The sequence below is a fragment of the Crocuta crocuta genome, unplaced genomic scaffold, assembly GCF_008692635.1.
Source record: "Crocuta crocuta isolate KB4526 unplaced genomic scaffold, BGI_CrCroc_1.0 scaffold90, whole genome shotgun sequence".
Taxonomy (NCBI): Eukaryota; Metazoa; Chordata; class Mammalia; order Carnivora; family Hyaenidae; genus Crocuta; species Crocuta crocuta.
The window spans coordinates 597,352-611,395 of NW_027527449.1; positions in this window are offsets into that span (position 1 = coordinate 597,352).

The following is a 14,044-nucleotide window of genomic DNA, read 5'->3' on the forward strand; positions in this document are numbered from 1 at the left end:
AACCCTATCAATATACCACTGGCATTTTTTCCCCAGAGCTAGAGCAAACAATCTTAAAATTTGTATGGAACCAGAAAAGGCCCTGAATAGCCAAAGCATTGCTGAAAAAGAAAAACAAAGTTGAAGGCATCATGTTTATGGACTTCAAACTATATTAAAAATCTCTAGTCATGAAGACAGTATAGTAGCACAAAAACAGACACATAGCTCAATGAAACAGAATAGAAAAAAAATCAAGAAATGGACCCACAACTATATGGTCAACTAATCTTCAACAAAGCAGGAAAGAATATCCAGTGGAAAAAAGATAGTCTCTTCAAGAAATGGTGTTGGGAAAACTGGACAGCAACATGCAGAGGAATGAAACTGGACCATTTTCTTACACCATACACAAAAAATAAATTAAAAAATGGATGAAAGACCTAAATATGAGACACGAAACTATCAAAATCCTAGAGGAGAAGACAGGCAGCAACCTTTTTGACCGTGGCTGTAGCACATTCTTACTAGACACATTTCTGGAGGCAAGGGAAACAAAAGCAAAAATGAACTATGGGGACTTTGTCAAGATATAAACCTTCTGCCCAGGGAAGGAAACAATCAACAACACTAAAAGGCAACCTATGAAATGGGAAAAGATATTTGCAAATGCCACATTGGATAAAAGGTTAGTATCCAAAATCTACAAAGTATTTATCAGCGGGACGCCTGGAGGCTTAGTCGGTTGAGCATCAGACTCTTCATTTCAGCTCAGATCATAATCCCAGCGTCATGGAATTGAGACCTGTGTCAGACTCCATGCTCAAGCGCTGAGCCTGCTTGAGATACTCTCTATCCTTCCCTCTGCCCTTCTCCCCCACTAGCACCCTGTCTCTCTTTAAAATAAAAATTTTTTAAGCTTTAAATAATTTTAAAATATTAACTTAGCAAACTTAATACCCAAAAAACAAATAATCCAGTTAAGAAATGGCAGAAGTCATGAATAGACATTTTTCCAAAGAAGGCATACAGATGACCAACTGAGACATGAAAATATGCTCACCATCCCTCATCATCAGGGAAATACAAATCAGACCTACAAAGATATATCACCTCTTGGTGCTAAAATTAACAACACAGGAAGCAACAGATGTTGGAGAGGATGTGAGGAAAGGGGAAACCTCTTACACTCTTGGTGGGAATGCAGACTGGTGCAGCCACTCTAGAAAACTGTATAGAGATTCCTCAAAAAGTTAAAAATAAAACTACATACTATCCATCAATACTACAATACCTCCTACCCATCAATACTAATACTGTTACCAAAGGATACAAAAATACTGACTTGAAGGGAAACAATCACCCTGATGTTTATGGCACATTATGAACAATAGCCAAATTATGTAGAGTTCCCAAATGTCCACTGACTGATGAATGGATAAAGAAGATGTGGATGGAGAAGCCTGGATGTCTCAGTTGGTTGAATACCTGACTCTTGATTTTGGCTTAGGCCACAATCCTAGGGTAATTGGAACCAGCCTTGTGCCAGACTCTCTGATGAATATGGAGCCTTCTTAAGATTCTGTCACTCTCTCCCTCTGTCTCTCTTGCCTGCTCACGCACTCTCTTTCCAATAAAATAAAGTGTGTGTGTGTGTGTGTGTGTGTGTATAATGTATGCACATGTATGTATGTATAAATGTATGTATACATAGTGCATGTAAATGTGTGTGTGTGTGTATATATATATATATATATATATATACAGTGAAATATTACTCAGCCATCAAAAAGAATGAAATCTTGCCATTTACAAAGGTGTGGCTGGAGCTAGAGTATATTATGCTAAGCCAAACAGACTTGTCAAAGAAAGACAAATACCGTATGATTTTACTTATATGTGTAATTTAAAAAACAAAACAGGTAAACACAGGGGAAGGGGAACAGAAAAAGAGGGAGGCGAACTATAAGACAGTCTTAACTATAGAGAACAAACTGGAGGGAAGGTTGTTGGGGGATGGGCTAGATGGGTGATGTCATTAAGGAGAACACTTGGGATGAGCCCTAGATGTTGTATGTAAGTCATGAATCACTAAATTCTACTCCTGAAACCATGATAGTGTATGTTAAATAACTAAAATTTAAATACAAACTTGAAACAAACGATTAACAACAAAGCAAACAAATGGAGAATAAAATATAGACTTATTTTCATAAAGACTAAGAAAATACCAAAAATGCCCCCCCCCAAGATTTATAAAGGAAAAGTGGATAAGGTACAAGATATACATTTTAAATAATATAAGAAGCCTCACTGTAGATTTATAATTATTCAGATCTTAAAAGGAATATGTGATAAAAGGAAATTGAAAAACTAAAATGGGAAAAAAGTTAACTCCTTCAAACTGGCTTCGATGAAATAGAAAAGCAGAATAATTTTATAATCATTGAAGAAAGTGAACTTCTCAAAATCTTTTCACAAAATTAACAGGCCAAGCAACTTTCAGGATAAGTGTTACTAGTAGCAGATAATTCAGATTTTATATAATCTATTCTCCTGATAAAAGAAGGAATCTGTTTCATCCAGTGTTATCAGATTAATATATTTTTGACCCTCAAACCAGAAAGGAACATTAAAACACATAAAAATTATAAGCCCATCTTATTTGTGAATTTCGAAGCAAAAATACTAAAGTAACTATTAGCAAATGAACACAGCACCAGGTAAAGCAGATATTACTTCGTCATTGATTTAGAGTCATGAAAAGAATGCAAGTTTGGTTTAACATTTCAAAATAAAATGATGTAAGCAGGTATATTTAAAAATTAATAAGAAAAATATAACTATCATAGTAGATACTGAAAGAAAAGGATTATGAAATCTAATATCCAATCTTGGTAAAATCTCTGAGCAAGTAATAAAAGTTACTTATTTACCAAGTAAAGGCTGTATCACAAAATTTACTACAATTATTATACTTACTAGTTAAATTTTACTGCATTTTTTGAAGATTAGGATTGAGATACAGCTGCAAACTATTTACACTTCTGTTCATCTTTTCTCAGGAAATCCTAGGCAGTTCACTATTTAAAAAAAAAAAAGATTTAAATGGGTGAAGCAAAATTATAATTACTTGCAAATGGAATTCTTGTGTATTTAGCGCATGAAAAGAATTTACAGATTATTTGGCTTAATTACAGAGGATAACATAGTTGATTAACAAAAGAAATCAATACTGTCAACAATTATTTCTTTATTTTCTAACACTTCCCAAATATGTTTCCATACTTGTCAACATCAATATTTTTTACAACAGAAATAAAAATTATGAAGTATCTAGGAGTAAATCTAGCAAATGATGTGAGAGGCCTTTAGGAATAAAATTATAAAACTTTATTGAACAATATGAAAGAAAGATACCATTAACTATCATAAAGATAACAGTTTTTCCCAATTGAATCAAAAGATAAAGTGAATAACTCTAATGTAGTGTATTTATACAACAGGATAGCATATGGCAATAAAAGTAAAAGAAATATAGATGCCTGCATGTCAAATTGCAAAATATAACTTTGAATAATAAAAGCAATCTTCAGAATGATGCATGTTACAAGTATTTTTGTAAAGTAAGAAAACAATCAAAATTAAAATAAAGAAACATATTGCTCATGACTATAAACCTATATTAGTTAGCTCAATTTTAGCTGCCCTCGATCCCCAACCGAAAATTTCAGAATTCATTTCTTTCTCATGTTAAATGTCTAGAGTATGTGTTCCTTTTGGGTGGATGGTTTTGCTTTGTTTGGCAACTCATTTTATGACTTCATGATCCTGTAAACATCACATATTTCTTTTCATCCATTTGGTTTGTTGCGGAAAAGGAACATGGAAATATATACATATTTCTTAAACACTGTAGTTCAGAAATGAGCCATATCACAACCAACCATATTCCTTTTATGCAAGGACTTGTCATATTCCCCCATCTACATACAAGGGAGGTGGGAGATATAGTCCTTGAAGTGTATTGCTTCCTAGAGATAGCTTTACACCAAGAAATGCATTCATTTCTTGTGTAAGTGAAGCCACTTTGTTATAAAATGCAAAGGAAAAAGTGAAAAGAAAAACACAGGGGTGAATAATAGAAATGTAAACTTTGTGGTTATTTCAAGACAAGTTTCAAAAAGCGATTGAAATGGGTATAGTGGATTTTTCAAAGACACAGATAATATACATCATATATTTGGGGTAAGTACATAAATGTTCACTTATTGTTATTATTAACGTAAAATGTACATACTTTCTATGAATACTGTATATTTGTTTAAATATAGACATGTATGTATGCATATATACGTATATATGTGAATAATAAAAGATGAAAGATAAGATAGAAGCAACTGCAATGATAATTATAAAAATAAATAGCATTTATTAAGTACTTAATAACTTTAAGTACTTAAAGTTGTTCAAAAGCACTTTAAATGTTAGCTTTATTGATCAACATAACAAATCTATAATAGCACTGTAGTTCTTTCCATATTAAAGATAAAGTGATTCAGAAGAATTACTTGCCAAAGTCACACAGCTTGAATGAGCCAAAAATGGCAAAGCTAGTAAGTGGCAAAAGAGATATGCTATTATCTATCACAAATATGACAGCTTTTCCAAAAGAACATTAAACAGCAGACAGCCCTTCCCAGACTAAAGACTCTCTCTGTCCACTCTTCAGTTCTCGGAGGACTTGCCTCATACCCTCTCCTATTCATGATGTATCAAGTCCTGTTTGTCACCTCCCTAGATCATACAGAATTTCTTACCTTGAACTAACCCAAATTCTTTACTTTGAACCCCTTTTCTACAGTGCTGTGCAAGATAGTAATAATCCTCATTTAGAGGTAAGGAATAGACATAGAACAGTTAGTTGACATTCTAAAGATAACAAAATTATTACATTCTTTAGCCTGGACAGAAATACAGGTCAGGTTTCTAACTGATTCAGTAGTTGTATCCAAACAGTGTTGGTCAGTCGAAGGGTTATAAATATGAGGCGTTTGTTTAGGCTCAAATATGACCTGCGCTAGTACAGTTAATAGGGTGAGGGAAACCTTCCATGCCCTCGTTTCCTCCATTTAGCCCTTAGCCCCCCAAAAAGGAAGCTCTGATTTGACACACGCAAGTCTGATTATTTCATCACTGGTTGCAGAATTAGGATAAATTTACTTAACTCTTGAAAAGCCAACATTATTTGCCGTGGTTTTGTCTTCTTAGCAACAAACTGAAATACGCAAGTTGTGTGAGCAAGGACACAACCCCTCCAGTGCCACTGGGACAATGGAAATGTAATTGCTTTTACTGATGATCACTTTTGATCATCTCATCTGTTTTCTCATTCAAGCCACGGTATTAAAACACAGTGTTAACTATTCTTAGCTATATTTTGTAAGATCTTCAAAACTTTTTTTCTGTTTAGGTAGAATAACCACACTGAATACAAAGCCATCCATTAACACAAATTAGCCTTCAGAAGATGTCGACAGAATATTAAATTTGTTTCTTAGTACGCTAATACTATTTTAAACCTTGAAATATATGTACTCAATGTTCTTAACCTTCCCTTTCTTATTTGAATTTTTTTCCCCCAACACTATTGTCATGATTATGGATTGAAGCAGAGGGAAATCATGAACCCAGATTGAATGGTCTCATTGCTGAAAAGCCTTCTTGATTAAAGCAGTCTGGCATCACTGAGCTTATGTTATCAACACAAAAAGCTAATTTTCAAATATAGAAGATATCACTTCGAATATTTCCAGTCATCCATGAATGTCACTCTGATTACCTAACAAAAGAAAGTTAGATTTTAGAATTTTTACTAATGAATAGTGTGTAAAAGATATTTCACTATTGATGATAACAGCTATTAACATTTCCATAATGAGAGACAGCTGTGTGTGTGTGAGTGTGTAAGGGGGAAGCTTTTAGGGAAAAAAATATATGTATATATTGCTGAAGTGAAGAGTACTTCTATAAAACTTTTTTAAAAAGATCTTTTGAAGCTCTGAAACATTAACCAAAACTGAAGATGATCTCAAGAATTAAAAGCATTGGAAAATAACATTTTAGCCTGTTTCATAATTCATTTGTCAGCCCCATTATGTATTTCATAAATGCAAACTTTAAGGTAAATGAGTGTTTTTGATCAATTTGAAAACTTTAAAATAAGAGGGCCAAAGTTACATGAATACATTTCAAAACATACTTATGGGAACATTGGTCGGAAAAAAAATCTACTTTCTTTGTATGAAACAGCATATTTATTAGAAATAAGAAAATATTTTATAACTAAGAAAATATTTTCTAACATTGAGGATAGTTTTATAGTCCAACTGAATATTATAGAGAAAAGGAAGTTATGACCACGTGATCAAATGTATTAAGCTTATACATATTAAAAAGCCCAATTTCACATTGCATTCATGGGAGTATAAATTACATTCAACCAATGAAAACACTTCCTTAATGAATTAATAATATAAATTTCATTCAGGTGCCATGATAAGCCTTCAATATTATTTCTTCTGTATTTACATTCAAATGATAAGATAAGCCAGTATTTCATACATTCTCTCTTTTCATGACGACATATTTTAAAAAGAAGAAAAGCAAGTATGAAGATAACTTCTTTCACTCCACACCCCCAACAAGTTATACCAAGTGTGATCACATTCAATATTTATTTGAGGTTTTTTTTTAAAGAAACAACAATGCAGCTAGAATCCCTTCTCCTTGTGTACTATGCAGTCCCATCATATCCATTTCCAGAAGAAATCACCATTTTGTTAGTGGTATATTGTCTTTATATACCCATATGTGTACATGTTCATAACCACTGTTTATATTATTTTGAAATTTTATATAAATAACATTGAACTGAACCTATATATTTTTTATTTTTTAAGTTTTTGTATAAATTCTAGTGAGTTAACCTGTAGTATAATATTAGTCTCTGGTGTGGAATCCAGTGATTCAACCCTTCCATGCGACACCTGGTATTCATCACAACAAGCGCACTCCCGAATCCGCTCATCACCTGTTTCACCCCTCTGCCACCACCTCCCCTCTGGTAACCACCACTTTGTTCTCTAGAGTTAAAAGTCCGTTTCTTGGTGTGCCTCCCTCTCTTTCCCCTCCCCCACTTTGCTTGGTTTTTGGTTTCTTAAATTCCACATATGTGTGAATTCATATGGTATTCCTTTTTTTCTGAATGAATTATTTCTTCTAGTATTACAATATCTAGTTCCATACATGTCATGGCAACATTTCATTCTTTTTTATGTCTAGTAACATTCCACTGTGTCTATCGATTCATCACCTGATACATATTTGGGCTGTTCCGTAGCTTGGCTATTGTGGGTAATGCAGCTATAGGCAACAGGTGCATGTATCCCTTCGAATTAGTATTTTTATATTCTTTGGGTAAATACCTGGCAGGGCAATTTCTGGATCCTAGAGTAGTTCTATTTTGAACTTTTTAAGGAACCTCCGTACTATTTCCAGAGTGACTGCATCAGTTTGAATTCCCACCAACTGTGCAAGAGGGTTCATTTTTCACCACATCCTCAACACTTGTTTCTTGCATTTTTTTTTTTTTAATTTTAGCTATTCTGACAAGTGTGAGGTGGTACCTCATTATAGTTTTGATTTGTGTTTCCCTGATAATCAGTGATGTTGAACGTATTTTCATGGGCCTGGTGGTCATCTGGATATCTTTTTTGGAAAAAATGATTATTCATGACTTCTGCAGTTTTTAATTGGATTATAATTTTTTGTGTTGAGATTTATTAATTCTTTATATATTTTGGGTACTAATCCTTTATCAGATATGTCAATTTCTAATATCCCCTCCCATCCCATAGTTTGTCTGTTAACTTTGTTGATTGTTTCCTTCTCTGTGCAGAAGATTTAAATTTTGATGTAGTCCCAATAGTTTGTTTTTGCTTNCGGGTTCCTTTTTCACCACATCCTCAACACTTGTTTCTTGCATTTTTTTTTTTAATTTTAGCTATTCTGACAAGTGTGAGGTGGTACCTCATTATAGTTTTGATTTGTGTTTCCCTGATAATCAGTGATGTTGAACGTATTTTCATGGGCCTGGTGGTCATCTGGATATCTTTTTTGGAAAAAATGATTATTCATGACTTCTGCAGTTTTTAATTGGATTATAATTTTTTGTGTTGAGATTTATTAATTCTTTATATATTTTGGGTACTAATCCTTTATCAGATATGTCAATTTCTAATATCCCCTCCCATCCCATAGTTTGTCTGTTAACTTTGTTGATTGTTTCCTTCTCTGTGCAGAAGATTTAAATTTTGATGTAGTCCCAATAGTTTGTTTTTGCTTTTGTTTCCCTTGCCTCAGGAGACACATCTAAAAAGAAGTAGCTTGGTCCATGTCAAAGAATTGCTGCCTGTGTTCTCTAGGACTTTTATCATTTTAGGCCTCACATTTAGTTCTTTCATCCATTTTGGATTTATTTTTGTGTATGGTGTGAGAAAATGGTCCAATTTCATTCTTTTGCATGTTGCTGTCCAGTTTTCCCAACACCATTTGTTGAAGAGACTTTTTCCCATTGGGTAGTCTTTCCTGCTTGGTTGAAGATTAATTGACCATATAGTTGTGGTTCATTTCTGGGTTTTCTATTCTGTTCCAACAGTCTATGTGTCTATTTTTGTGCTAGTGTCATACTGTTCATACTGTCTTGATAACTACAGAGTTTATCATGAAACTTGAAATCCCAAATTGTGATGCCTCCAGCTTTGCTTTTCTTTTTCAAGTTTACTTTGGCTCTTCAGCGTCTTTTGTGGTTCCACACAAATTTTAGGATTGTTTATTATAGCTGTGTGAAAAATGCAAGTGGCATTTTGAATTGTATTTAAATATGCCTATATTTTTTTGCATTTTGCTATTGTTTGAGAATTACATGTGTTGGTATTTATAGTTTTAATTCAACTAGAATGGTTTACTTTATCTAGTTTACCCATGGTATAACAATACCTCAATGCATTTAATTATTCCCTTATTGATAGGTATTATGGTTTCTACCACATTGCTTTTGCTTTTTTTTTAATGCAAGACTTGGATGCATCTTTTTTTTAATGTTTTTTATTTATTTCTGAGAGACAGAGAGAGAGGCAGCGTGAGCAGGGGAGGGTCCGAGAGAGAGGGAGACACAGGATCTCAAGCAGGCTCCAGGCTCTGAGCTGTCAGCAAAGAGCCCATGCGGGGCTCAAACCCACAAACCGTGAGATCATGACCTGAGCCGAAGTCGGACGCTCAACCTACTGAGCCACCCAGGTGCCCCATTGATTTTGCTTTTTATGTTTTATTAATTTATTTGAGAGAGACAGAGACAGCATGAGCAAGGAATGGGCAGAGAGAGAGAGAGAGAGAGAGAGAATCCTAAGTAGGCTCCACATCTTCAGCGCAGAGCCCAATGCAGGGCTTGAACTGAGGAAACCATGAGATCATGACCTGAGCTGAAACCAAGTGTTGGACACTTAACTGACCACATTGTAACTAATATTATAGTGAGAATTATTATTGTATATGTCTTCTCAAGTACAGATATGAGTGTTTATACAAAATTGGAATTTCTGAATTAAAGACTATGCATATCTCCAACTTCCCTGAATATTGTCAGTTGCTTTTGCAAAGTGATTTGGACCAATTCATACTCTAACCAATGTGAGAACTCATGTGTGTCCATGTATTGGGATGGATCACATTTAAAAAAAAAATATTTCATACAAGAGGGATTTGATCTTCTTAAATAGACGTTTTTCTGATCAGTGATGGGATTAAGTTTAATTCATATACTGTGACCACTCAAGTTTATTACTTTAAGAGACTTATTCATACTATTTGTTCATATTATATCCATATTTTATGGCTATATTTGCTTTTCTGATTAGTTTTTATAATTCTTATATTGTGCTTTCTGCTTTTTGAATCAGTTACATGTGTTATAAATACATTCTTTCAAGTTCTACTTGTTTTTCACCTTTTTATGCTGTCTGAATTTTTTAATATAGCTCTCCCACCTTTCCTTCTGAATACATGTGTTTATCATTCTGAAAGCATTTTTTATTTGAATAGTTGTCAAAAGCAGTAACTTCAAACACTTGGTCATGTAAATTTCAAGCATTGCAGTCTGACCATCACCTTACCTCTAATTCCAACCCTAAATTCAAGGCTTCACCATCCCCAATGAGATCCCTCTACCTCTCTTCCTTTGTGTACTATCTTTAATTTCCAAGGCCCATGTTTATAATCAGTCTCTTATGTACACCTTCAGTAATTTTGTTTCTTTCTCACCTTCTGCGAGTTGCTGGTGTAAAATACAATCATTGTTAAAATCCAGTTCTTTAGCTCTGTTTGGTTAGAGGGAAAAAATCATGCTTAAGACCCTCTCTTTAAATTAATGGCAAAGAACTTCAAGTTGTCTCTCACTCAAACTCCAGTTGGAGTATCTCAAATATTTGCTGGCATTGTAGATATATTTTTGTTATTGATTTATAATTTAAGTCAATTGTCACCAGATAATCTACTTTGTAAGAATTATACCTTTTTTTTTTTAATTTTTATTTATTTCTAGGAGAGAGAGAGATAGACAGCGTGAACAGGGGAGGGTCAGAGAGAGAGGGAGACACAGACTCTGAAACAGGCTCCAGGCTCTGAGCTGACAGTCAGCACAGAGCCCGACGCGGGGCTCGAACCCACGAACCGCGAGATCATGACCTAAGCGAAAGTCGGACGCTTAACCGACTAAGCCACCCAGGCGCCCCTAGTAAATTATTTTTGAGAGTGGTGTTGTAGATTATTTTTCCTTTCAGCTATGTCTGTGTTGTTTTATATATTTTAAATTTCTATCACTTGCTAAATGAACGATTAGGATTGTTTTGTTCTCTTGATGAATTAACCATAATTTTATCATTCTCTTTATCTCTGTTATCATTATGTGTTCTGAAATCTACTTTATTAATAGAGCCAAACTAAATTTTATTTTCTTTGGTATTATCATGGTACATGTAATTATTTACACTTTTGTATACTTTTACCAATTTTGTGTTTTATAATAAGTAGATTTCTTGGAGGCAGCCTGTATTTGATGCTTATTTTTAACTTCAATATGATAATCTTTGTATTTTAATTGAGATGGTTGCACCATTTACATGTAAATTGATTTTTGATATGTTTGTGTGTAAAACTACTATATTGTCATTCGTTTTCTTTGTCCCATCTATTCTTTGTTTCCTTTTCTCTTTATCCTGCTTTCTTTTGAAATAATTGATAATTTGTATGATTCTTCTTTTATTCCTGTGTTGATTTATTGCCTATAACTCTCCTTTAGGGTGTTATTTTAGTAGTTGCTACAATATTTATGGTATACATTTTAACTCCTCACAGTTTACTTTATACTGTAAAAGATAGTATGCTACTTAACATAAAACATAAAATCATTTTAAGAATATAATTCTTTTTATCCCTTCCCAACCTTGACATTATTGTTGCCATACATTTTACTTAAAGAGGTGTTGTAAGCTCTACAGTACGTTGGATTCTGTGTCTGTGTGTGTGTGTGCGTAAAAAGTGAATTCAACTGTAATTATTTAAATAATAATGATAATCTTTGTATTTATTCATGGATTTTATGTTTTTTTAATTTATTTTGAGGGGGAGAGAGAGTGAGAGACAGCGAGAGAGAGAGAGAGAGAGAGAACGGGTGGGGGTGGGGCAGAGAGAGAGAAAGAGAGATAGAGGATCCAGAGTGGGCCCTGTGCTGACAATAGAGAGCCCAATGAGGGTCTCCCGCTCACAAGCTGTACGATGGTGACTTGAGCTGAAGTCGGACACTTAACCGACTGAGCCACTCAGGTGCTCCTGGTTTTTCTATTTTTGACAATCTCTGTTTCTTTGTATAGATCTAGGTTTTCTTGTGGCATTTTCCTTCTGTTTGAAGGACTTCCTTTAATATTTCTTTCAAAGACTGTTAGCTTGTGATGAATTCTTTTAGCTTCTGTATGTGTGAACAAAGTCCTTATTTCACCTTTATTTTTTAAAAGATATTTTTTTCTTAGTAAAAAATTATAAGGTGACTTTTCCACTTTTTCCTGGTACTTTAAAGATGTGCTACTGTCTTCTCACTTGCACTGAAAAATTTTGCCCTTCCATCTTTAAATATTGGTTGCTCCCCTCCTTCACCCCCAACAGACACACATACTCGAGAGAACTCCAGTTACCCACAGACTTGGCTGCTTGAAGTCCTTCCACACTTCACTGATGCTTTCTTCATTTGTCCCCCACTCTGTCTCCCTCCCCCCCCCNTTTGCTATACATTCAAGTTTACTTATCTTTGCTTCTGAAGTATCTCATCTGGCATTTGTCACATTTAGCGTATTTTTATCTCTGATATTGTAGTTTTCATGGTTAGAAATTCAATGTGGTTCCTTTGTTATTTCTTTCGTATCTTTGTGTAACATGTTCAATCCTTGCTATCCTTTCTTGGTGGAATAGGCAATAGAGTATTAATTTTATTTTTAAAGTCCTTGTCTGTTCTGTTTGTGCCATTTCTAAATCAATCTTGACTGACTTTTCTCTCCACCATGAGTTATCATTTTCTATTTCTTTTACACGCTTTATAGTTTTTAATTAGGTGCCAGATGCTATTAATTTTAGACTGTGTGTCCTGGATATTCCTGTATTCTTATAAAGATTCTTGAGCTTTGTTTACTTGGAAACAATTTCATTCTTTTGGGGCTCACCTATGAACGTTCTCAGGTCAGATCAATGCAGGTTGCTTGGAGGGTCTTCTCCCCGGCTCCTGAGACGAAGTCTTCCATGGAGTCTATTCAGTGTCCCGTTGATGTGGGCACTTTGCATCCCAGCTGGAGGGAACAGGCAGGAGTCCAGACACTGCTCCCCCTAATCCCTTCCAGGGGTTCACTTGCTGGCCGCTCTGAGTTTCCTCACACACTCATGCTGATCAGTACAGGACTGTGTAGCTGAAGGGGGTCCTCTGTAGATTTCTGGTGCTCTTTCTCTGTGCCCTTTTCCTTCTCTGACACTTGGGCCTGCACACTGTAGACATCTTGATCTGCCTGCATACTCAGTTCAGTGTCAGGGAGTCTGGGGTCTGTCTCGTGACTTCAGATATCTCCAGGCAAGAAACTAAAGCAGTTAGATGACTCACTCCCTTTGTTTATTCCCTCTCTCTGAAGGATCTCTATATTTCATCGCCTGAATTCTAATTTCTTGAGAGCCACAATTCTGTTAAATAACAAAAATTCAACTGAGTAAACCTTTTAGATCTAATTGGGTTCATTAAAGACTCATGAATCAGGCAGCATACCATCCCGATTCAGCAGCAACAGAAAAGAACCCAAAAGGCCACAGAAAGGAAAAACATTCTAAAGGCACAAAAAGGAGTCATAAACACAACAGTGATTGTGTCTGGTGAGGTACCTTCCTTTGGGGGAGAAAAGTATCTATTAGGGAGATTACCTCCTCTTTCTTTGGGGAGAGAAAGGGCCTAAGTGGCAGGTTTTCTCATTGGTGCTGATGAGAAAACTCCAGACTTACTGGTTAAGATTTATATTCCTGGGGAAGATTGAAACAGCAATTAGATCAGCTATAAAGTCTTGGTTTGGTGTCTTGGGCTTAACAGAAATCACTCCATTTGGGGACTGAGCTTTTATTATTTTTAATAGTTCAAATTTTTAAAATATCAGGATTTTTAATTGATAAAAATAAGAGTAAAAGATGTAAATTCAATCCTAGTGACTGTGTTGTTGAATGAAGTAGAAGCTGGGTATGTCCTGAATGATTATTTAGCAAAGTAATTATTTCTGTGTTGATACCCATTTTTGTTTTTTGTCATTACTTTCATATATAACTCCACTAACTTCCGGCATTAATTGTTGCTGTAAAAACATTGTTGTAAACCTAATTATCATTATACTGGTTAATATTTTTATTTTTTTCTGACATTTACTTAAAAATA